Source organism: Vulpes lagopus, chromosome 7 (assembly GCF_018345385.1).
Source record: "Vulpes lagopus strain Blue_001 chromosome 7, ASM1834538v1, whole genome shotgun sequence".
NCBI lineage: Eukaryota > Metazoa > Chordata > Mammalia > Carnivora > Canidae > Vulpes > Vulpes lagopus.
Window position 1 is genome coordinate 105,771,438 of NC_054830.1, and position 17,034 is coordinate 105,788,471.

Sequence of the window (17,034 nt, forward strand, 5' to 3'; positions counted from 1 at the left end):
CTGCGTGGAGCCTGCTTCTCCCTCTGCCGCTCTCTCTGAATAAATAAATAAATCTTTACAAAAAAAAGAAAATGATAGGTCGTTGTTAAGTCACACAATACAAAGTAGATGACTTGCTGGTGAACTATATGCACGAATTTTCAAAGGACTGTTTTTAGTGCTTGAGACTCTCGGATATATTCCACACCGAATGGCAGCGGCTGAATTTTTACTCATATCTTCTGGTTTCCTTCTGTTGTTCCTTCCGGTCGAAAGAAATAAGGCTGTTGGGAAATCAGAGATGAAACTTCCAAGCACCGTTCTGGTTCAGCCTGTGAGCGCAGTCAGACCTCCTGCCGCGTCTCCCTCCCTCCCGCGGAGGGGATCCGGGAGAGCGCAGCGGCTGCGCGCGGGGGCGGGGCTTAGCGCCGGGGAGGAAGGCGGGGCTTACCCACTCCGCAGCCAGGAAAGGGGAGGGAGGCGGCCATTGGGCGAGACGGCGAGCGACGTAATAACTGCGCGCTCACGGCTGCAGAGGGTCGCCGCCGCGTCTGCGCACGGGGAGCTGGTTGCCGCTGCGGCCGCCTGGAATTGTGGGGGTTGTGTCTGCCCCTCGGCTGCCGGGCGGGAAGCCCAAGGTAGGGGCGGTGCGGGCCGCCCGGCCCCGGAGCCGGGAGAGGGCTCGGGGCGCGGTGGGAGCCTCCTCCCGCCGGCCCGGCGCCCTCCCAGCACTCTTCGGATCCCCCCCAGGTCACCCCTGCCCCCACTACACCTCGTCCCTCCGAAGCGGGGCGTCTGACTGAGCCCCGGCCTCAGCCCAGGAGTCGCCTTCCCTACCTTTTCTTTCCAGAGCGTCTCCAGTAACTCTTCCTAAGTGCCAGGAGATGAGGCGGTGGGGATTCCGAGACTAGCTTTTGATTTCTACCAGCTTCCTTCCCTGTTTGCTTCTCCCGCCCTCAGTTTCTGCATCTAACTGCTGTTTCGTTGACACTGGTTCTTGGCCGAGGCCTCTGTGCCTCTTCGCCATATGGGATTGCCCTCTACCCGCGTGCTATTTCCACGCTTGCGTTTCCCTTTTCCCGGTAGATGGAAGACTTGGCTCGGAAGCACAGGTTACAGACTTTGGTGTTTTTCCAATCACCTAGAAGGTTGCGTTTAAGGTGGAGTATGGATGCCTGCAGTGCTTCCCAGGTGTTCTGATTCTGATGGTCTTGGAACTCTTGCCTTGAGAGTCTCTGCTGTAGAAGATTGGAGGGAATCCGTTGCCGTATGAGCCCCTGAAATGGGGCTCTGGGTGGCAAACAACACCTAAGAACCGAGAGGCCAGTGAGGGTTTCCTTGCACTCTCGAAGCTAGAGGGACGTTCGGTTTATTTTTTATAAGGAATTTATTTATTTATTTATTTATTTATTTATTTATTTATTTATTTATTTATTTATTATTTATGTGAGACCTACAGAAGCAGAGACACAGGCAGAGGGAGAAGCAGGCTCCCTGCAGGGAGCCCGACGCGGGACCGATCCCCGGGACTTCAGGATCACACCCTGGGCCGAAGTCAGCGCTAAACGGCTGAGCCACCCGGGCTGCCCCATTCTATGTCTTTAAAAAAATATTGACCACCTATCTGTAGTGTCAGATTTCTACCAAACAAGTGAAAATACCTGGCACTGATTCAAGCCTGTCTGGCTTTCTGACCTCAGTAAAACCAAACCAAACCAAACCACAAACTGCTCTGGGGGATTGAAGGGGTTAGATTAACAGAGAGTAGGTAGGCATGAGGAGACTGAATCTTCCATGTTTGATAAGAAAAGAAACTGATGTGTTTATAAGCAGTGGCAGTGATTGTTTTGATAGCGTAAAAGATGTTTTGTTTTGTATGTGTGTTTTTAGCTGTCGCCCCACCCAAGCTTTTTTTGTGGTTGTTTTCTTTTCTTTTCTTTTTTTTTTTTTTTAAAGATTTTATTTATTTATTCATGATAGACACACAAAGAGAGAGAAAGGCAGAGACCCAGGCAGAGAGAGAAGCAGGCTCCATGCAGGGAGCCTGACATGGGACTCGATCCCAGGACTCCAGGATCATGCCCTGAGTCAAAGGCAGGCCCTGAACCGCTGAGCCACCCAGGGATCCCCTGTGGTTGTTTTCTGATAAAAATAGAGCCAGATTTGGGTTTTGGATAGGATTTTGACAGGAGCCAGGGTTTGAGGATGTTAGGATTGATGTTTGTATTATGGATTGTAACTTGGTGTGTGGTCTTTTCTTTCTTTCTTTTCTTTCTTTCTCTTTTTTTAATGTTTTATTTATTCATGAGAAACAGAGAGAGAGGGAGAAGCAGGCTCCATGCATGGAGCCTGATGTGGGACTCGAACCCAGAACTCCAAGATCACACCCTGGGCCAAAGGCAGGTGGTAAACCGCTGAGCCACCCAGCTGTCCCCAGTGTGTGGTTTCTTTATTTTTTTTATTTTATTTTTTTTTCTTTTTCTTTTTTCTTTTTTTTTTAATTTTATTTATTTATGATAGTCATACAGAGAGAAAGAGAGAGGCAGAGACACAGGCGGAGGGAGAAGCAGGCTCCATGCGCCGGGAGCCTGATGTGGGATTCAATCCCGGGTCTCCAGGATCGCGCCCTGGGCCAAAGGCAGGCGCCAAACCGCTGCGCCACCCAGGGATCCCCGCTGCGCCACCCAGGGATCCCTATTTTTTCTATTTTAAAGATTTTATTTTTTATTCATGATAGTCACATCACACACACACACACACACACACACACACAGAGGCAGAGGGAGAGGGAGAGGGAGAGGGAGAAGCAGGCCCCATGCAGGGAGCCCGACGTGGGATTCGATCCCAGGTCTCCAGGATCGCGCCCTGGGCTAAAGGCAGGTGCCAAACCGCTGCGCCACCCAGGGATCCCTCCAGTGTGTGGTTTCAGTTGAAATGTGGCCCTTAGGTTTTTTTTTTTTTTCTTGGCCCTTAGGTTTTTCAGAAGGTGTCATCACACCAGACTGACTTTAGTTTTTCTTTAGGTTTCATGAATTTATTTATTTATTTTTTAAAAAAATTTTTAAAAATTTATTTATGATAGTCACAGAGAGAGAGAGAGAGAGAAGCAGAGACACAGGCAGAGGGAGAAACAGGCTCCATGCACCGGGAGCCTGACGTGGGATTCGATCCCGGGTCTCCAGGATCGCGCCCTGGGCCAAAGGCAGGCGCCAAACCGCTGCGCCACCCAGCGATCCCTAAGTTTCATGAATTTAATCTGCTAATTCATACATGAGATGTTCTGATGAAATTGGCTACAGAAAAGACTGCCTCCATTTTACAGATGGTGGGACTGGGGAATTGGTTAGTACACCTATGGTAACCTAGGAATGAGAAGTTGCCTTGTTCTTGGATTCCTATTTTCTTGACCTTCCCTGATGTCTTTGGAGGCCAGTTATTCTCTGCAGAAGCCAACTTTGAGCCCTGGTGTGTTTCATTGACCTGATGAAAGGCTAATTAAATAAAACTGAAAAACTGACAATATGGGTTTTAAAATAAACCAGCCAGAACTTCCTTGAGTGCTGTTCTCCTTTAGAGTGGTATGTGTAGGTGTGAGTGGTGGGAGTGTGGCTTCAGTGATAGGGTCATTGTCCAAAGTAGTTTTGAAATCTACCTCTGAAATGGTCTTCAGAGACATTTTGAACCATGTTAGTGATCAGTTTCATTGATACAGAATACCATGCTGTTGGGTTTTGGTTTTTTTTGCCTTTTTTTTTTTTTTTTTTTTTACCCCAAATGACATGGTTAAAGCAACCTTGTCACCTGTTTTGTCTTCATATGAGTAAGACGTTCTTTTGACGTGGACAAAATAGATTATTTTGGTGTAATGGTGAACATGTTTTGAATTTATCATTTATTAGCTGTATGACCTTGCACAAGTCACTTCCTAGGCTTAGTTTTCCATTGCATAAAAACGGGAATACTGGAGTGCCTGGCTGGTTCAGTCAGTGGAACACGTGGCTCTTGATCTTGGGATTGTGAGTTCGAGCCTGATGTTGGTTGTAGAGATGACTTTAAAATTCTTAAAAAAAAAAAAAATGGTAATGCTTACTTGGAAGAGTGATTAAATGAGGAACACGTTAATGACATAGGAATGCAGTAACGGTTTCTACCCTTAAAGAATGAAGATTTGCTATTAATGAGAGTATTTTTTGAAAAATGAGTCTCTAAAATCAAGTTGTACCTTTTCCAAAATAGGTAGATGCTTTTCAGTTCTTTGTTCATTATGTTTGTGGATTCATGCTCTGACTTCATCCTACTTCTTGTCTTTTTTTTTTTTTTCCATTCATTTTCTATCCTGAGTGAAGCTGTGCTGCAGAGGCTCTCTGCCAGTCTCTTGGAGTAAGCTTCTTTTCAGGAGAGCTAATCTGAACATGCTTACAATGCTAGCCCCTTGGTCATATATTCCTGGGGATTTTTCTCTGAGGCCGCAGCTGGTGCTTAGCTCATGCTCTGTAGCACAGGCATCCCTAACTCCTGGATTTGGTGTCAATTTGGAGACCTCTCCTTGTGAGGCTAATCTTTTCTCTTTCTGAACAAGGATGAATACTTTATCCTTCTCTGAGTCAGCCTTAAGCTGCAGGCCTTAGTTTATCACAGCATAGAGCTTCTTATTTTAATTATGTGTAGTCTAAAGCGGCAATATTCTGCTCTTTTCTTCATGTTCTTTCATCAAGAGCTTCGATGCTGAGTAAGGGAGGAAGAAAATAGCCCCTTGCTATTGAGGTGGGGCTTTGGGTAACCCCTGATTCCTAGCGTAGACAGTAATTGAGTTTGCCTTTGGGATAAGAACCTTGTAAAAGATAGAAGCTGCTCAGGACACATGTGAAGAATCTCTGAGAATTTTACTGACTTGGGAAGGTTTACAACTAGCATCCTTTCTTGTGCTGTTTTCCACCTTGGAGACAGAATCCAGGAACAACAGAATTATGTTCAACACAGACTGTAGTTCCTTCAGGTTCCACCAGGCAGCACATAGGTAAGGGTATGATTTTGTTGGCTGGCCAGGTCTCATTCTCCTAACAGTCCCTTGGCTTTGGTGTTTTAGGCATTGAGATGTGTCTTAAGTCATTTATGGTGCTGTATTAGAATATCATTGGCTGAGGGATCCCTGGTGGCTCAGCGGTTTGGCGCCTGCCTTTGGCCCAGGGCAGATCCTGGAGTCCCGGGATCGAGTCCCACGTCGGGCTTCCGGCATGGAGCCTGCTTCTCCCTCCTCCTGTGTCTCTGCCTCATGTCTCTTTCTCTATCATAAATAAATAAATAAATCTTTAAAAAAAAAATATATATCATTGGCTGGGTGGTTTAAATAACAAACATATATTTCTCCCAGTTCTAGAGATTGGAAGTGTGAGATTAGGGTGCCAGCATGGTGAGGTTCTTAAATGTAGTGGTTCAGCTATTGAGACGTCTAATTAAGTGATTCTCAACCTTTTGTTCTTTATTATCTTTTGGGACTTTTTTCCCCCCATCGAATTTTAATACCACTGCCCATGGAATTTTAATACTATGTATCTGTTTATGTACTGTGGCCCTTTGGAGGGCCATCAACTTAAAATATGTAAGATTTTTCTTCCCCAAGAATCAATCCCCGCTCCCCAACCTCTTCTGCTTGGGGGTGATACTGCCCTCATTGAGAATGCATGGTCTTACTTATATTGTCTCTCTAATACAGCCTAATCTAGGCATAATCTAATCAAGGCATGTTTTATACCTAGAAGATCGAGCTATCACCATGCCACACTGGCAAAAATGGTAGAACATTATCTCATTCAATCTTACTCTCAACCTTGTAAAATAGTTGGTATTATCCCCATTTTACAAATGAAAAAATAGGCTCAATGAGGTTAAGTGACTTGACCAAAGTCAAAAAGTTTGTTGTAGCCAGGCTTTAAACCCAGTTCTGACTCCACCGTGATTATTATTATTTTTTTTTTTTAGATTTTATTTATTCATGAGAGACACACAGAGAGAGAGGCAGAGACATAGATGGAGGGAGAAGCAGGCTCCCTGTGGGGAGCCCGATGTGGCATTCGATCCCAGGACCCTGGGATCATGACCTGAGTGGAAGGCAGGCACTCAACCACTGAACCACCCAGGCATCCCAACCACAGTGATTCTTTTGGGCTATGCTACCCCTCTTCCTCTCACCAGGAGCCTACTATCATCAGCAGAATAGGAGACCATTTATTTTCTCAAGGCCTTCCTAGGGCCAGGCCCAATGGAAAATGTTGAGGACACTTAAGTGAGAAAGAGTTCCTGCTCTTGAAGAGCTCAATAAAGTTTGGATGGGATGCCTTAGGGTAGTTCTCTTGTTAATCATTCCTGTTTGACTTCTCCTGAGATGGCTGGCAATAGCTAAGGATTGTCGTGGGAAGATTTGAGCTAGTTGGCCTTTACAAGGGTCAAAGCTGTGAATGTCCCTCCTCGTTCCATTTGCCAACCAGCTGAGCTGTTTCTTTTTTCAAAAAGATTTTATTTATTCATGAGAGAGACACAGAGAGAAGCAGAGACACAGGCAGAGGGAGAAGCAGGCTCCATGTAGGGAGCCTGATGTGGGACTCCATCCTGAGCCTCTAGGATCACATCCTGGGCTGAAGGCGGCGCTAAACCGCTGAACACCCCCACCCCCACCCCCACCCCCGAGGGCTGCCCGGCTGAGCTGTTTCTTTTCTTTTTTTTTTTTTTTTTTTAATTTTTATTTATTTATGATAGTCACAGAGAGAGAGAGAGAGGCAGAGACATAGGCAGAGGGAGAAGCAGGCTCCATGCACCGGGAGCCTGATGTGGGATTCGATCCCGGGTCTCCAGGATCGCGCCCTGGGCCAAAGGCAAGCGCCAATCCACTGCGCCACCCAGGGATCCCCCGGCTGAGCTGTTTCTAATCGCTGAGCCTATTGTATAAAGTATATAGCAGGCCCAGGAAACTCCTTGGCCATTACATGTTTGTAAGCATGAGGATTAATAAGAATGCCATTTCTTTTCTTATTAATATCCCTAATAATTCAGGGCAGAGGTTGTTTTGTCCCTTTTCTTTTCTTTTTTTTTTTTTTTTTAAGATTTTATTTATTTATTCATCAGAGACCACACAGAGAGAGGCAGAGACATAGGCAGAGGGAGAAGCAAGCTCCTTGTAGGGAGCCTGATGTGGGACTTGATCCCAGAACTGCAGGAGCGTCCAAAGGCAGACACTCAACGGCTGAGCCACCCAGGTGTCCCTGTTTTGTCCCTTTCTGATGTTATTCCATATTGTCTGCCTCAAAACCTAATGCTGTTGAGAGAGCTCGAGAAGAAATGGAATATGTGTGGAGGTAGAGGTGGGAGGGATAATTTTTACCTGGCCTTCTCCAAAGAGGCTAGAATTGAGTTTAGTCTTGACTACTTTTATTTTCTTCCAAACTGTGGACTTTGTAAAAAAAAATTTTTTTTTGAGATAGAAGAGGGGTGGGGGAGAGGGAGACAGGGAATCTTAAGCAGGCTCCATGCTGGACTTCCGGGCTCAATCTCATGACCCCGAGATCATGACCCTTGCCAAAATCAAGAGTTGGATGCTTAACTGACTGAACTACCCAGGTGCTCCCCAAATCTTGGACTTTGGAGGTGTTCCATTTACCATCTGTGTCTCTGATGCCTCCTTTGTCTTATTTTCATAGCTGAAGCTGCTATATTGGCTCAGGTGTTCCTGGACCAGAAGTTGGAGCCTTTGGATAGTGTCTGATGTTTAGCCCATGTCCCATGTCCTATCCGCAGAGAAATGGGAAGGGGGTATGTTTCTGAGGTCCGTTTGCTGGCTGTGTCAGGGCACTGTGGGCCTTTTAATTACCATTTATCATTCTAGGCAGAGGAAAATCACAGCAGTCAGTGAACTGATCCATGTCTAGCTACTTGACTTACTGTGAGTTCTCTGCCATTTCTGTCTTGTGAAGGGAGGAGTTATAGGGACACTTGAGTGGCTCAGCGGTTGAGTGTCTGCCTTTGGCTCAGGGCATGATCCCAGGATCCGGGATCGAGTTCCACATCAGGCTCCTTGTGGGGAACCTGCTTCTCCCTCTGCCTATATCTCTGCCTCTCTCTGTGTGTGTGTCTCTCATGAATAAATAAATAAATAAATCTTTAAAAAAAATGAAGGGAGGAGTCATAGAAACTGAAAGAAGAATCACAGATGCATCTCCTAGGTCAGGTGAGGGAGGCTGATACTGTGGACTTTCAAATGGGTGTTTATTTATGTCTGGAAATAGCTTCATGCTTTTGCCTCTTTCATTTCTGTGAGGCTCCCATGGGGTCAGCAACCATCTGACCAAACTCCAGAAAACTAGTTCAGTGGAAGTAACAAAAAGTAGGACAATTGATACAGACAACATTGATTGGTCACACTTTGAATTCAGTTGGTAGTAGATTTTGGAAGCTTAAGGGGCAAGATCCTAAAGAAGGTATTTAAGTTTGATTTTATGAGTTTCCCCATTGCTGGTCATGGGGAGTTTGTTTGATTGTATTCGTGAAGCAGAGTCTCTATCCTTGGGCCTGGCTGGCCGCTAAAGTCTGAAATCGTGGTGTTTATGGGCTAGAAGACATCATCCTAGAGGTCTTTATATCAATTTTATTGGAAACCTCAGTGCTGGGTCTGGTTCAGATCCAAGAAATGGCTGTTGGTGGTTCCTTGGTTGAGTGAAGAGTCAGGAGGTACCCTTGTGGTCTTTCACCTTCCAGTGCTTGAGTTTTGTATTCGATGGGTTCTTATTTTACTGATGACAAAACTGAGCTCCAGAGAAGTGAAATGGGCTATATACCTTTTTTAAGGCCATCAGCATATTACTGGCAGAGCTGAGACTCAAGCCAGAGGGCTCACAGAGGGTGGCCATAGAAGTTGTTAAAATTATTTAAAGCCTTATAAAGATGCAAGATGCCACTGCAGTTAAAAATCTCCAGGGAGGAAGAAGGCCCTGCCTCCAATGACTGCCTTGTTCATTATCTTAAAACCCTTGCTGGTGAGGTTTTTGGCTGTCATGCTGATTTCTTTCCTATTCATGTTGAAGTATGTTTTCTCTTGATCTTACCCCAGAGGAAATAGAATTGAAGCTTCCCCCTATTTTAAAAACAAAGAACAAATGCTCAAGCCAGGATGCTCTGAGGGTGTTCTGTAAAGAATGGGGCCAGTGCACCAGTGGACCTTATCTGGTGACCCAAGCAAACCCATAATATACCACTAAAAGAAGAGTGAGGGAGTGAATGGTGTGTTAGTGGTTTAAAACATTTCTGGAGTCAGCTCACTTGGTTTTGTATTATGCTGTTTACTTAATAGCTGTCAAGTCATGGACAAATTACCCATTTTCTCTGAGCCTTAATTTCATGATCTATAGAATGGGAATAGTAATAGTTCCTCTTGGAACTGTCTTGAGAAATACTTGAAAGAATACATATGGAAAGTGGTTCCTCTGGCACAGTCTTAAGTACTCTGTGTTACCAATCATGTTAACAATAGTTAATTTCTAGTTCCTGACCTGAGACTTGGTTCCAGGATAAGGTATGCTGACCAAGCAAGTGTTACCTTCACCATTGCATCATTGCCTGTCTCCTTTGTTGGTTGACTGTTCATATCAGTGGTCACAGCTGGCTTGTGCCGAGTAACTAAAAGTCATGAATACCAAGGAACTCTGGTGCTTCTTTGTCATCTTCTCCCTTACTTGGCTTACTCCTCGCTTTTCCAAGGCTGTCTTTAACCCGCTCTCCCGGCCCATTGACCGATGTGGGGATGTTACTGGAGCAGGGCTGGCTGTCCAGAGCTTGCCTGGGGCCCTCTGACAGTATGTTCTCCTTGTTTCTTGCCTTCTGCTCTTCAGACAGATGTGAAGCAATTAGCTTGTTATAGGAACTTTGACTTCTGTCACGCTTTCTTCTGATTTGTATGCCCATTTCTGGTCCTTGCACAAGGTCAGGGAGGCACAGTCAAATACACTGACTCGGATTTTGTGTTTAAGTTGACTCCTTTCTCTTTGAGATTTACAACTGGTTCAGTGGAGCAGTGGGGGTGGGAGTGGGGGGAAAACCCCTGAAGCTACTACCCCTCATTATTATTGATCTCAAGCTGAGTTTCTAAAAAACCTGAGTATCGTAATTATAGCTGGTGCCTTACTTCTATGAATGAAACAAATAGGCTGAAACCTTATTGGGAGGGAAGACCAGTCTGAGTTGGTTTAAAAAAAATAGTCTTTTTCAAAGAAGTGCTATTAAATTTTTTGGCAAGCCTCTGCAGTATCTTTCTTACCTAGTCTTAATGCTCCCCTGTTCCCTGTAACTGCTCCTGAGTTACTATGGGAGCCTCCTCCTATCATTTACTTCGGTTTCCTCTAGGACATTGTGTACCACTGCTTCTTGGGGTCTTCCTAAACACAGTGCTGACTGGAGAGCCCTCAGACTTCCAAGCCTTCAGTGGCACCCTCTTGTCTGAACGTTCCCATGTTCTGTGCCTATCACGATGTATCCCTGTCCCACTGCTTTAATTCTGTCCTCTACCATTACCCACATGTATGCTTGGCTCTTGATAAACTGGTCCATGTGACCCTCTAAACTTGGCCTCATGTTTGTGACTCGGCCAGTTCTTCTGCCCAGAGTGCCCTCTCCTTCATTTCCTGCTTAAGCAGCACAACTGCCTTCTTCAGTGAACCTTGGTGAATACCTCCTCATCTATATCCCCATAGCAACACTTTGATTATAGAATTTAGCATATTTTATCCTGGTTAGTTATTTTGTCTGTTACTATATGAACATCTCAAGGACATGGACTCTGCTTGATTTTGTGTCTTCAGCATAATGCCGAGTATAACATGGACACCATAAATACTTGTTGAATGAAGGAATACATGAAAGCCTGAGAAATAACAGTGCTGTTCAGTTCCCAATTCTTTCCTGAAGCTTTCCTGAAATGCTCCTCACAGTGAGTCTGGCATGCTCAACTCCCAGAGCCCTTTGTGTCTAAGTAGTCTTGATTCTATAGAGTAAGTCTTTGCTTACCACCTGGATTAGAAATTCCTAGAGGGCAGAAAGTGCATTCCTCATTCCTTTTTGTGTACTCGGTCCCCAGCACAGTTCCTGGTACACAGAGGGTGTTTAACAAGTGCTTTTGAATGTAGGAGTCCTGCTCTTTGTCAGCTGATATGCCTATCTCAGCCTTCTCTGTCACTTACTGGCCACGGGTCTTCAAAGATGTTTTCAGGGCCAGATAGGAAACCGTGTGAGCAACAGGGAATGGTGGACCTGGATGTAGAGCTGCATGTAGAACAGCTGCTACTGAGTGTATAGTCATGGCAAGTACGTCTCTTTTGTTCTCTTCATCTTATATTACAAGAGAAGCCACAAATCTAGATTTTTATATTAAATCTCCAGGGACTATCAAAGTATATCTGTGGTTCAGATTTGGCATCAAGGCTACCCATTTGTGACCTTTCGATGTAGGCTGAAATTTCACATATTTAAGTTCCTTGTGGAAGAAGAAAGGGAGAGGTGGACATAACCTAAAAACTAGCTTTCTTTCTTTCGATTTTATTTTATTTATTTATTCATGAGAGACACACAGAGAGAGGGGCAGAGACACAGGCAGAGGGAGAAGCAGGCTCCTTGCAGGGAACCTGATGTGGGACTCAATCCCCGGTCTCCAGGACCAGGCCCTGGGCTGAAGGCGGCGCTAAACCGCTGAGCCACCTGGGCTGCCCAACCTAAGAGCTTTCAAGGGAGTTTTTTTTGAAAGCCTAGGTTTGGTTGAGAGTGTTCTGTAATTTTCTGTGGATAGAGACTTGGTCTCTTGAGCCAAGTCCTACAGAGACCACCTGTTTTGCTTTATCCTCCCTTGTATCCTGAGCCTAGAAAGATGGCAACCTAAGGATTTATGTAAATTTTTTTTTTTTTTTTTTACCCTTTTGCCCAGCCTCTGCTGAGGCAGGTTTGATGGTTGTTCTAGCTCCTATCTACTTCTAAGGGCCTGGTGGTCATCCTGGTACAGACTGAGGTCCCAGGGATCATTTCTGTTAATGGCTTCTCTGAGAAGGAGTTCTGAATGAACTGGCACAAGTGAAAGGAAGAGGTACAGTGTACAAAATTATTGCTTAAATGTGGTTGGCCAAAGGGCAAAGCAGTATTAATAGCCAGAGGAAATCTATACCTCCATGGAGGCTTTTGCAGGGCAGTATCTTATCCTGCCCTGTTCTTTTCATAGTCCTTAGTTAGGGACCTCTGGCAGAACTGCTTTGCTTGGTATTACCTTTTAGGTCTAAAAATGTTGCCACCAGTGGTATCTCCATCTGAGGCAGAAACAAGCTGATTGGATTATCTCTGGAAGAGTACATGAGAAACTGAAGAGTGGTTGTCTTTGGTGAGGAACCCCGGGTGTCTGGGCAGTGAGGGAAAAGAGAGACTGACCTCTCACTGAATATCTTTGTGTGCTTTTTCAAATTTGAGCTGTGCACATGTATTATTAATATTTTTAAAAATATCTCTGGGCAGACCCAAGTGTGGTCTCTTCTTCAAATTCCACTCTGTCCTCACTTTATTCCTTTAAACACCTAGAACTGGGATCCCTGGGTGGCGCAGCGGTTTGGCGCCTGCCTTTGGCCCAGGGCGTGATCCTGGAGACCTGGGATCGAATCCCACATCGGGCTCCCGGTGCATGGAGCCTGCTTCTCCCTCTGCCTGTGTCTCTGCCTCTCTCTCTCTCTGTGTGACTATCATAAACAAGAAAATTAAAAAAAAAAATAATAAACACCTAGAACTAGTTACTGTAGATTGTCCCTTGGAAGTGACAGCCTTGTTTTTCTGTTCCTCAGAAGTGTCTTAGGTTTTCTCAGCCAGAGGTCTTTGGAATAACCGTCAGGCCTAAAGTACGCTTCACATTTTATTGTTTATAAAAGGGCTTTCAAATAATAGATCCTTAAAACATCCCCATTCCATAGACATGAAAAATTGAGGTTTGGAGAGTCTGAATTACTGAGGGTCATACAGTTAGGGTAGGGCTGTGACTAATCCAGGTAGCCTTACTTCATATTCCTGCCCCTCGCTCTTAATACTTATGTCGGTGAGTTAGTCTTCCCTTTTTGGAATTCTCTTACAGGTTTTCAGAGTTGTTTCAGTTGGGGCAGGTGTGAAGCTGTGATGTTCTCTGTTTTTTTAGTTTTGGGCTTTACCTCTTTAGGACTCTCAGTGATGTAGGCCTCTTTGGAAAAAAGTGATCAGTAGAAGGTTTCTCCATTTTCTACTTAGGTTGAATTAAGGCTTCACTGGGGTAGTACCTTTTAGGGAAGCTTGAATTAACAGTTTTGTTTCCCTTTTTTTGCTGAGTATTATTGCTGCTGTTAGGCAGAGGGCTTTGTTTCCAAGTTATAAATCTCTTTAGCAAAGAAATAAGTGTGGAATAGAACTAGAAGGACTTGTGTTGTTCTTGGATATAATTTAATGTTCCACATCACAAAGAGAGTAAACATCGTAAAGTGAGCAAGATGGGTTTGGATTAATATCTTGACAACATATGGCTTGGCATGTAGGGCACTCCTGGGAGACCCTTCTCACCGTACATAGCCTGTCTTTGCCGGGTGGCCCCTTCCCTCAGGTCTCCCCAGCAGCTGTTGTGCACCTGGGTGAATCATCAGCTTTCCTAAGCTTCTGGAGAAGAAAATCCTATATTAACTATTGAAAGCCCTCACATAGGAGGTGAAATAAACAGACAGCCCTGAGGGACAGTATGTTTTAGTACTACTAAGCTTCCCCTGAGTTCACCCAGGGTATTCACTCCCATTAGAAATACTGGCTGAGGGGCGCCTGGGTGATTTAGTTGAACATCTGCCTTCGGCTCAGGTCATGATCTCAGGGCCCTGGCATCGAGCCCCCCATTAGGCTTCCTGCTCAGCTGGGAGTCTGCTTCTCCCTCTTCCTCTGTGCACGCTAGCTCGTGCTTGCTCTCTCAAATAAACGGATGAAATCTAGAGAGAGAGAGAGAGAGAGAGAGAGGAAGAGAGGAAGGGAGGAAGGGAAAAAGACTAGCTGATCCTCACTACTGGTCTCTTCAGAATACAACCCTGAAAATCATCTTGTCCTTTCTACTCTTCATGCCCCTGGCATCATAGTAGTAGAAGGTCTCTGAAAGCTCTAGAGAGGCTGTGGAAAACATGGAGGGAGGGCTTAGTTGCTTCTAAAGATGGAGTAGAGATCCTTTTCTTTTTTTTTTTCTTACCTTTTCTTTTTCTACTTAAAATTAGGTTACGTTCAAAGAGAATTCTCTGTATTACTGACAGCTCAGAGTGAGAGAGGCTCTTGCAATCTCTGAAGAGAGATTGGGGGCATGTAGAGATAATGCTTGGGCTGTCTTTTCCTTCCCCAGCCCTGACCTGCACTGTGCCAAAAGAGTTGCCCAGGTGATGGCTTAGTCACTGGCTGGCAGCTTTGTGGCCTGGAACCTCAGCCAGTTCACCCAGGTTTAAGTTCCCGTGGGCTTTCTCAAGCACATGAAATTCATGAGTGAATTCAGCTACATTTTCAGTTAACTAACTCTGAGAAACATTCCTAGCAGGTTGATTTGTGTGAACAGGCGGGAGCCTTGTCTCCTATATGGATAAGGTTAGCCGGAAGCCAGCTCACCCCTGGAGGAAGTCAAGGTGAAGTAGGGTGGAAAGCTCTTGGCTGTAGCATCAGATAGATCCAGGTTTGTTTGTTTGTTTGTTTGTTTATTTATTTAGATCCAGGTTTAACCATGTACTAGCCATGAGACTTCAGAAGAGTTATTTGACCTCTCCCTATTGCTTCATCTGTAAAACTCCTCAGGGATTTCATTTCACATTTCAGTGTGCTTTCAGTATATGTTTTGTACCATTTATTCACTGTCTCTCTCTCCTCACAGCACTGTACTTTTAGGGCTATATCTGTGTGACCAAAGTACACCTCTTACTTTCTTAGAGCACCAGAAGTGTATTTGGGAGAGACTGATTTAATTCTCTGCATACCTTTTTGTGTGTTTTTCATAGACCACAGCCCTTCTTTTACCACAGGTTACACTGGGAACAACTTGATTCTACCTTTCATCAGTTGGTTGTGACCTAAGGAGTCTTTGTGGTTATCATTCAAGCAATGGTTCTTTGTTAAGAACTGGCTATATGTGTCTGCTACTGTTTGGCCACAGGAATTGAGTGGTGAGCGAGACAGATAGAGTCCCTGCCCTCAGTAATACCACTCTAAACCCGTCCTCAGATGGGTTACTTCTTTGGGTAACTAGTCCTGTTCATTCTTTGTTGATTCATACTAATTTGCTTCTGAGAGCGTAATCTTCTCCCTAGATGTAGGGGACAGTGCCCCTTTGTGCTGCCTGGGCCTTGCCTGCTGGCTTGCGTGCTCGCAGACAATGAGAGCAGCGTGCTGAGGCTGAAGGAGAGAGCCCCGCAGGCTACTACTGCCTCGGTCACACATGTCCCAAGAGCCTGTTCTTGGCACTCTTGAATGTTCCTTTTCTCCTTGCACATAGATTATAGTGTTCACTGGTAATTTAAATTCAAAAACCTTCCACCCCCTCTCCGCCTTTAAAAAAAAAAAAAAACGCTCTGTGTATTATGGGGTAGAGAACAAAGCAGGCCAGCCTTGGTTTTCCCAGTGGGGTTTGTTTTATCACGTGTATTTTTTATGTAGCCTCACTATGGGTTACCTTTCCTTTAATAAGGCTAATCTGTAATTCAGGCATCTTTATATTCTGCAGTCCCAGGATCTCACATCTTTCTCTACCTTGTTTGCATAAATAGTGTGGCGAGCAGATTTAGGGGGTTTGGTCGACAGGAAGTTGTACTTGCTTCTCCACTTTGGACTCACTGCATTCTGGCCCCTACTGGGTTTGGTATATAGAAGGGCCAGCAGCCAGGTTGATGGATTTCTCAGTTTCAAAATAGAGGCCTGAAGATAGTCCTCTGCTCCATCTTTCTCTTTCTGTTGCCAGTTTTCCTGGAAGTTGGCAAGAAGTGTGTGTGGGAAAGCAGGGAGAATTGCTCTGAGAACCATTTATTTGAGAACTCTCAGCAGAGAATTGCATTGGCCTGCCCTCCTCTTTCTTTGGTGTGTGGTCTTGTGATTTGGTCCTGCTTATCTCTGGGTAATGCAGAGGCCTGAGTAGGACTCCACTAGCCCTTTTGGGGTTCTTATCAATAAATTTCTTGCTGGTTGGTCGTTCCTCTAAATTCTGTCACTTTCCCAGGAGCAGGGGAACGTGTCAATGTTTGGGGACCTATTTGAGCCTCTCTTTCTGGCACCATGGTCACTGAAGGCACAATGGCTGAGCCCACATGAGCCATGTTTCCCACTGCTGCTGGAGCTGGGAATTGGCTGCAGTTGGATTTAGCTTTAACAGTCACACAAAAGGCTTGGTTGGAAAGAAAAGAGCACTGCATAATTATTGCTTATGTACCAGTTAAACCTATCAGCCAACAGATGTCAAGTGCAAGAAAAAAGTGCAATAATGTTATTATAATGGCATAGTAGTTATCATTATAATAATCAGCTAGCAAAGCTTTTGATAAGAGGCAGATCCTGAAAGGAGTGCAGGGGGAAAGGTTAACCTTGAACTATGGCACAATGAAGGGGTGCTTTACCTTGTAGGAGATGCTGTGTGAATGTGTATGATTCAGGTATAGGGTTGTGACCTTTTCTGCACAGCTTGAGGAGGTATGGAGCCTTCCCCTGGGGTCGTCTGTCCTGCAGGTACTGTCTTTCTCATGGTGCCAGGGAACATCTTTCATCCTTTGGTTTAGGTGCCCTGGGTTGTGGGATTGCCATCCCAAGCACCCAGCACCAGTGGGTTCTCAAAAACCCAGAGGTTTCATCCCTGGGGGCTTATTTGGAATTTTCAGAAAATGTAGCCTTATTCCCACAGCTACAAATGACAAACTCTTCTCTGTTTAGCAAACTGCACTCTGTACCTGGCGTGTGGTGGTGGACCTATTATATGCATGCTTATTGAGGGGGAATATGCTCATGGAAGACAGCCTTTCCTTACTCAGGATG

General features: G+C 45.0%; 1 protein-coding gene across 2 annotated transcripts in view; it reads left to right on the forward strand.

Moving 5' to 3' along the window:
* Nucleotides 1-475: 475 nt before the first annotated feature.
* Nucleotides 476-17,034, forward strand: part of SIL1 (SIL1 nucleotide exchange factor) — a 220,915-nt gene continuing 204,356 nt past the window's right edge. Inside the window, exon 1 of one of the 2 annotated variants that reach the window (XM_041763602.1) lies at nt 476-617. The gene's annotated coding sequence lies outside the window, so the exon portion shown is untranslated. Of the gene's footprint in view, nt 618-11,299; nt 11,323-17,034 lie in introns of those variants that run through there. The other variant, XM_041763604.1, reaches the window with a different exon arrangement.